Source organism: Arctopsyche grandis, chromosome 13, assembly GCF_051622035.1.
Source record: "Arctopsyche grandis isolate Sample6627 chromosome 13, ASM5162203v2, whole genome shotgun sequence".
NCBI classification, from domain to species: Eukaryota; Metazoa; Arthropoda; class Insecta; order Trichoptera; family Hydropsychidae; genus Arctopsyche; species Arctopsyche grandis.
Genome location: NC_135367.1, coordinates 26626763 through 26635085, shown reverse-complemented (window position 1 = coordinate 26635085; position 8323 = coordinate 26626763).

The following is an 8323-nucleotide window of genomic DNA, read 5'->3' as shown; positions in this document are numbered from 1 at the left end:
ATCTTCCTTGCGGTCTTCCTTTTACCCTTTTGCATTCTCTCGGGTACCATTCAAGCACTTCTTTTGTCCACTTTTCGTCCATCCTCCTAGCTACGTGACCCGCCCATTGCCATTTCAATCTCTTCACTCTATCTACTATGTCCACTACTCTTGTCATACTTCTCACCCACGTGTTCCGCTCTCTGTCTTTCCTCGTTATGCCAAGCATACAGCGCTCCATACTTCTTTGAGTGCATTGGATTTTATGTAGCATCTTGGTGTTCAGTGTCCAAGTTTCACATACATACGTCATCACTGGCAAAACGCATTGATCAAAGATCTTTTTCTTCAGGCAGAGTGGCATTTTTGATTTAAAAACAGCATGCATCCGTCCAAATGCACTCCATCCTAATTTCATACATCTCTTTATCTCTTCATCTTTACTACCAGACATGTCAATTATTTGACCTAAATATAAATAATTATTTACTACTTCTACTGGTTTATCATCTAATGGGATGCTATCAGGCATGCAATAACTATTGAACATTAGTTTGGTCTTATCTACGTTAATTTTTAATCCTACTTTTCTACTTTCCCTGTCCAGCTGTGTTAGTCTGTTAAGTAGTTCAGCTGCATCACGAGCTATTAAAACTATATCGTCTGCGAACCGAAGGTGACTCAAGAAACGACCGTTGATGCTTACTCCGGCTGTGTCCCACTCCAAGTTCCTGAAAACTCCCTCAAGCACCGCATTGAATAACTTGGGCGAGATTGTATCTCCTTGTCTTACTCCTTTTCCTATGCTAAATCTATCTGTACCTGAAAAAATTTTAACCGAAGCTGTGGCATTTTTATATATTGCAGCTAACAGCCCCACATAGGGTTCCGGCACTCCCTGTTTTTGTAGAGCGTTAAGTACTGCATTGTGGCTCACTGTATCGAAGGCTTTCTCATAATCGACGAACCCTAGGCACAATGGCCGTTGATATTCGTTGGCGCGTTCGATTAGTTCGCCAACTACTTGGAGGTGGTCCATTGTGCTGAAATTTGCCCTAAATCCTGCCTGTTCTATAGGTTGGTTCTCGTCGAGGATATTCTTCAGCCTTTCTGTAATAACCTTCGTGAAAAGCTTGTAGACCGCTGAAAGTAAACTAATGGGTCGGTAGTTCTTGATATCGCTATTATCACCTTTTTTGTGTATTAAGATGATAGTTGCGTTATTCCATCCTTCTGGTATAGCTTGGTTCTGGATGCATTTGCTGAAAAGCCTAGCTAAGATATTATTTAGGGGGGAGCCGCCACATTTTAGTAAGTCAATGGGAATATTATCTTCCCCTGGAGTTTTACCGTTCTTTGCAGTTTTTAGCGCGGTCTCTACTTCGCTAGGCAATACTGCAGGAACCCTTTGGCCGTGTGTCGATTCCAGAGCGGGGAATTGACCGTTGTTGTTCTCGAATAGTTTTGCATAGAACGTGTAAACTCTGTCTATGATTTCTTCTCTATTCCTAATTATTACTCCGCCCTCTGATCTGATTGCGATCAATTGGGTTTTGCCTAAGAAAAGATCCTGTTTGCACTTTTTCAGGCTACGGTTATTCTTAATGGTATTTTCTATTAGCTTGCTGTTAAAATCCCTGACATCCCTGACTATTCTCTTTTTAATTTCCTTATTTCACTAGATAAATATGTTAAAATAATATCCGATAATCTACGAGCTCACCGAGGTGGAAAATATCGCATTCAGGGACGGCAGCAACGATTTCATTGATAATTCGAATAGCTCTTGGTATAGGAGCCATTCGAAAAAGAACTGTGCGAGCAGGAGGTACACACATTAAATGATGATATCTACCACGCACATAATTGTTAGGTACATAAAGTCCCAACTGTTCCAGCAACAACGGGCATGACGTATTACCACGCAGTAGCTGGAGAACGAAACGAATTAATGAGAAGTTTCTCCGAAGTTCAAGGGAATTATACCCAAGCATGCCCAAAAGGAAAGGAATAGGATAGAGATATGGGTAATACCCAAACTCTTTCTTATATAGAAAACGAAAAATGCTTTTTGCACTTTTTCGATAATAAGAGAGTAGTTTGCTTCATGCGGATTCCACACAATCGCATTATACTCTAGCTTACTTCTAACAAGCGAGTTGAAAAGCAAGCGAGAAGACAAGGGGTTGGAGAATAATCTAGCATATCTCAAGACAAATCCAAGTCGACGAAAGGAAACGTCAGCGACTGTCTTGATGTGGTTGTGAAAGGTGAATTGAGGATCAAAAGTGATACCCAAGTCGACCATAGATTCCACACGCTTCAACAATACGGATCCAATGGAATATCCGTGACAATACTTATAAATAAACGTAACGTAGAATATATCAAAAACCGTCTTTAATTTGAAGACGCTACCCTGTAGACATCACCAACACTGTTGCCGCTCCCTCCCACTCTGTAAAATGATTTGAACCCACAGCTTTCTACTGGTCAAAAATCGCTTAATCAGTGAGCTGCTCCAGGTTTTTGGCAGCAGATGTCGCGATGGCATTGCGGCGTCAAAGCAGGTCGACCCTTGGTCCCTGAACAGATTGTCAAAGTCATAAGCGTTTTAGTATGCGCGTCAGCGTCTGTTTGTCGAACCGTAATGCAAATGAAACGAATCCGAGCGAGCGGCAAACAAACGTCCGTCGAATAATGAACGGCATTGCCGGTAATTGGATTCGGCGCTGATTAATCTCTCGCGGGAAAAACGAATCGAACTCATTATATTTGACACGTAAACTAAACGGGGGGAGAGTGTCAGCGGTCGCCAAACTGAGGCGCGCGCCCGTCACGGGCCGGATTAGTATGCACATACGTACGTACATATGTACATACATACATATATTTTTTATTTTTTACAATTTCGCCATAGCGGCATTGCAGATTAGCTCCAGATCGTCACTATGGCTAATTAATTACAAGACATTGAAAATTCATTATTAACAAAACATATAAATACATACATATGTAAATCGAAACAATACCTGACATCTATGGTCAGATATTACAAATATCGTATAAATACAACATTTTTCATGTAACAATACAAATTTTTACATTCGATAAACAACCACAGAGACATCTATGGTGAGAAATCTGGCGAAACCTGAGATATATGTAACAATAACTAAAGGTTTTCAATAGAAAATTGGGCAGGAAAAGCCAATTTTACAGGAACCGTTTCAATGAGAATCAGAAAAATTGGCAAATTCTGATAAGAAACGATCGATCTCGACAAACCAAGGTCTGGCCAACAACGAGACTATTAGTGGGAATCGAACCCGTGACATCAAGCACGAGAACACGCTGTTGGTTTTATATTTATTTATTTATTTTATTCTAAACAGACCATTGTGGCATAACAGGAATTCCTAAAGCGCCACAATGGTCAAAAAATATAACACAAAAAAAAACAAAATAACAATTAAACATAAATTAATACATAACGAAAATAATATACTCATCAATTATACATAAAAAAAATACATTTGAACATAAACATAAATACATCCATACACAAACATAAAAAATAGCATTTAATAATAACAGATAAAGTAAAAATATCAAATAAATATAGCGTAAGGAATGCCTTGCACCTACAGCCAGTTTCAATAAATATGTAAGAAACAACTAGAAATACAAAACATCCCTGTAAGGCCCAAATGGAAGAGAGTTAATTAAAATTTCACTCATAAATCACAATCAATCATGAAAACAATGATGAGCGCAGACTACCAGATAAATGGGTTAGAGTAATTTCCGACAATTTACGCTCACTAAGGTGGAAAATATCACATTCAGTCTCGGCAGCAACGATTTCATTAAGAAGTCGAATAGCTCTTGGGATAGGAGCCATTCGAAAAAGAACTATGTATGTAGAATGTATGTATGTAGAATGTGACGTGTGGTCGATATGTTGTTCCGGTGCTTTAATTTACCTACATATGTATGTATGTACATATGTTTATTGGTAATTCAAGCCATTGTTTCGTTTTTGGATGCGAAGCCTGGCCGACGCACTTTGAGCCCTGTGCATGTACATTAGTATATATGTTTGTATGTATATTATACAGACGTACTTAAACAGCTTTGTAAAAATACAAAATAAAAATTAATATGTTTATAATTATTTTTTTGTAATACTGTGATGGTGTGCAGGTTTTCAATGATATGGGAATGAAATGCAGTCGGTTTCATAAGTATTTTCTTGCTAATAATAGTGCATGCATCATCATCATCATCGTCGTCATCTACAGCCATTCACCATCCACAAGTGCAGTGGTTCTTAACCTTTTCATTGAGCCGCACCTCTTTGAATCTGAAAATATGTTCCGGCACCCCCTTAAAAAACTAGTTATGGAATCTTTAATTTACAAAAATACATTTATTGCAAGGTATTATATTGTTTACTTAAAACACAATATGAGACTTTATATAAATAAATACTTTCTTTTCATGATCTCATTTAACACTCATTTTTACATACCTCCTTTACGTTTCACTTACGATTACAATTCAGGAAAAAGTTTGCCTCTTATCCGATCGTTTTCATACTTTGCTCATTTTGGTCATCAATATAAGTAAATGGATCCTCTGCTATTACGATGGTGCAAAAATATCGTGTAAGACGCGTTTGAAATTTGAATTTCTGAAAATTAACTGACGTCTATCCAGTTTTGAGTTTTTAACATATGTATGTAGATGGCGGTAGTAAAATAAAATTATTGGTATTTTTATTCGAAATAATAATTTTATATACAAATTATTCATATTTCTTGAATAACACTAATCAAGTACCGAAACATACCATTAAAATTCGTATTAGTAAATAGTATCGTGAATAAATTGTTATTTTCAGTTACAAATTTGAAAGTGACAAAAGTCCACTTTTCTTAATTTCGAGAAATATAAATCAAAGCATTATATTTAATGTTTTGCGTTTAGAAATTATTAAAAATACCAGTGGCCTGTAATAAGTTTATTCTGCTTTTCCGAGAGTCTGGACACATCGAAATAAAATAAGTGATAGCAGTTTGTGAATTTAGATAAACAGAAATATTGTTTTTGGAATTGAAAATTGGACTTTCAAATGTAAAGGCTCATATACACATATATGTATGTGAGAAGTATGACAAGAGTAGTGGACATAGTGGATAGAGTGAAGAGATGGAAATGGCAATGGGCGGGTCATGTAGCTAGGAGGATGGACGAAAGGTGGACAAAAGAAGTGCTTGAATGGTACCCGAGAGAATGCAAAAGGGTAAAAGGAAGACCGCAAGGAAGATGGGTGAACGAAATTAGGAAAATGTGCGGAGTGAGATGGATGAATGTTGCGCAAAACAGAGACGGGTGGAAGCGTGTTGGAGAGGCCTTCATCCAGCAGTGGATGGCGAATAGCTGTAAATGATGATGATATGTATATTAACGTGTCTCGTCACGTAGACCCGTATATTAAATACAAATATCATGTTTGAATTTTTGTAGCTTGGTTATAAGGAAGAAGTACTTATGTCAAATATTTCATCATTGCTACAACTGTTTTTTTTTTTTTTTTGTAATAGAAAATCATTGCTATTCAATGTTTGTATGAAAGTTTATGAACACATTAGTATGTGTATTTGTTTGGTGAGGATTTTTTTTTATTTATTTTTTTAATTCGTGGAAATTAATGGGCCGTCGACGGGGATTGAATTATTGACTAAATATGTTCGTTTTATGTTTAAAGGCAGCGAGAAAAGTAAACCGTTAAGTCGGACACGGGTCAACACAACGGACAAGGGTTGCGAATTAATTTCCCGGACAGAATCCGTAACGGCAAATTGATCAAACGATTTATTTCCTCCGGCTAAGCTTGCGTTTCGCTCAAAGGAAAATTTAAATTAGAAACGCGTACTGTTTTGCGTTTATAATTTGTGTGTGCGAATCTGTCCGTTTCGAGGACTAACATCGACGCGACATAATGTTTCACATTTATTTGCCGAATATGCTCCCATCATCTGCTGCCGTAATCGAAATGTTTTGTTTCTGATCTCCCGAGGGAGGTTTCGTTCCTTCAAACGGTCGACCGCAGACTTTTACCTTTTGTGAGATTTTCCGATGAAAAACCGTGGAGGGGATTCCACTCGTTCCCCGTTCCTTTTGCGCTCGAGCAAAAAATATTTATCTCCAGAGTGGGCGGGGAACGGAATGGAAAGAAAAAAAGCATCTCGTAATTACGTCTCGTGTTTTTTTTTTTTATTTTTTTATTATTATTTTCTCTCGTCGTCTGTTTTTCCGGCTGTTGTGATCATGTTCAATTGGAAATATATCACATTTCCGAGAATATCTAACGAGTCTTTCTGTTTAAACGTGTACCCATATTTCGCAAAAAAGCGATACTATGTAAATACTGATATAAAACAATATCATCCTATAATTATTGGAAAACATACTTCTATTTGAGGGTATTTGTGTGTATAGCTGTTTTCATTGCATCACTCCAATATGAATAACAATACTAAATACAAAAATAACATTCTTAAAATACGAAAAATGTTATTCAACGTCGGAATGTGGATATGAAATTTTTTAATATACGAAATTTTATTACACAATATAAATTATGTGTATACGTATGTACATATATTTATAAACAGCGTGGAATGTGATTTCAATGTGTTTATAATATAAATACATGAAAAATATGGAGATGAGTGATTGCAAAACTGACTCAATCATTTTATTTATTTATTTAATTTCAATTTGGACCATTGTGGCATTACAGGAGTCGCTAATACGCCACAATGGTCGAACAAATACAGATAGACGAGAAAAATAAAAATATATACAGACAAAAATACATTTATACATAAAAAACAATAGCAATATAAAACAATAGCAAATAAAGTAAAAAATCAAATAATAAAATACAAAGTAGGGAATGTATTGCACCTATAGCCATAACCGATATACATAAACATGAGAACAAGCCGCAAATACATAATATCCCTGCGAGATCCAAATGGAGGAGAAAATGTCAAAATTACACTCATACATCACATTCAATTATTTAAATAATTATGAGTGCAGCCTACCAGACAAATAGGCTAAAATAATCTCAGATAGCCTACGCTCACTGAGATGGAAATTATCACATTAAGGCTCACGACGATTTCATTGAAATGTTGGATAGCTCTTGGAATAAGAGCCATCCGATAAAGTTATGTGCGGGCAGTAGGTACAATCATCAAATGATGATGTCTACCACGCACATGATTATTAGGGACATAAAGTCCCAACTGTTGGACATGACGAATTACCACGTAAAAGCTGGGGAACAAAGCGAATTAATGAGATGTTTCTCCAAAGTTCAAGGGAATTATACTCAAGCATGCCCAAAAGGAAAGGAGAAGTAATATATGGGTAATACCCATACCCTTTCCTATACAGGAAACGAAGAGATGCTTTTTTTGCACTTTCTCAATTATTATAAATGATCCAATATATAAATTCGAAAGAGACTTTGTATATATGTATGTTGAGAAATTTTTGAAATATTCGTATCTATATATAATTTCGAAAGAGACTTTTTGTGTATGTTTGTTTGGGTCTTAGATTCTGTGACGTTCAATTTAATAAAAAAACAAATGAATATTCAAATAAATTTAAATAAAATAAAACTATTTGAATAAATTTAAATAAAATAAAACTATTCAAATATATTTAATAAAATGATTACTATTAGATTAGCCATGTGTAAGCGGTTTATATTACAAATACCGAGCGAAGCCGGGTAAAAGCACTAGCTATTTATATACAGACTTAGTAAAAAATAAAGTAAAACAAAACCAATGTTGAAATGGTGGAAGCCTGACGAAATAGAGCTTCTAAAACTACACACTGATATTTAATTATTGAATTAAAAAAGGAACATGAGAATGTATAAAAGCTTCTAATATTAAGTTTATATGACATGACAGTAAATAAGAGTGAAAAAAGTAGATTTGCCACTGTTTTAATTAATTTCAAAGGGGACGTAGAAAGAGGCGTATAGATAGCAAGCTGTCATCGCTCCAAACTGATGTAAATTTTAATGAAATTTTTAATGATTAACCTTCTCTAGTTTCATGTTGGAGACAATGGCTTACTTCAATGTTAGCTAACTCCCGTTTTTTTTTTTTTTTTGTTAGCCTAATTTATTTTATTTAATATACAGAGAGAAACTTACAGCTAAAATAAAGATAATAAAATAAATAGTTAAACATAAGCCAATTAAAAATTTTTTCAGATAGCATGAAAAATGGAACTTGCTATGAAG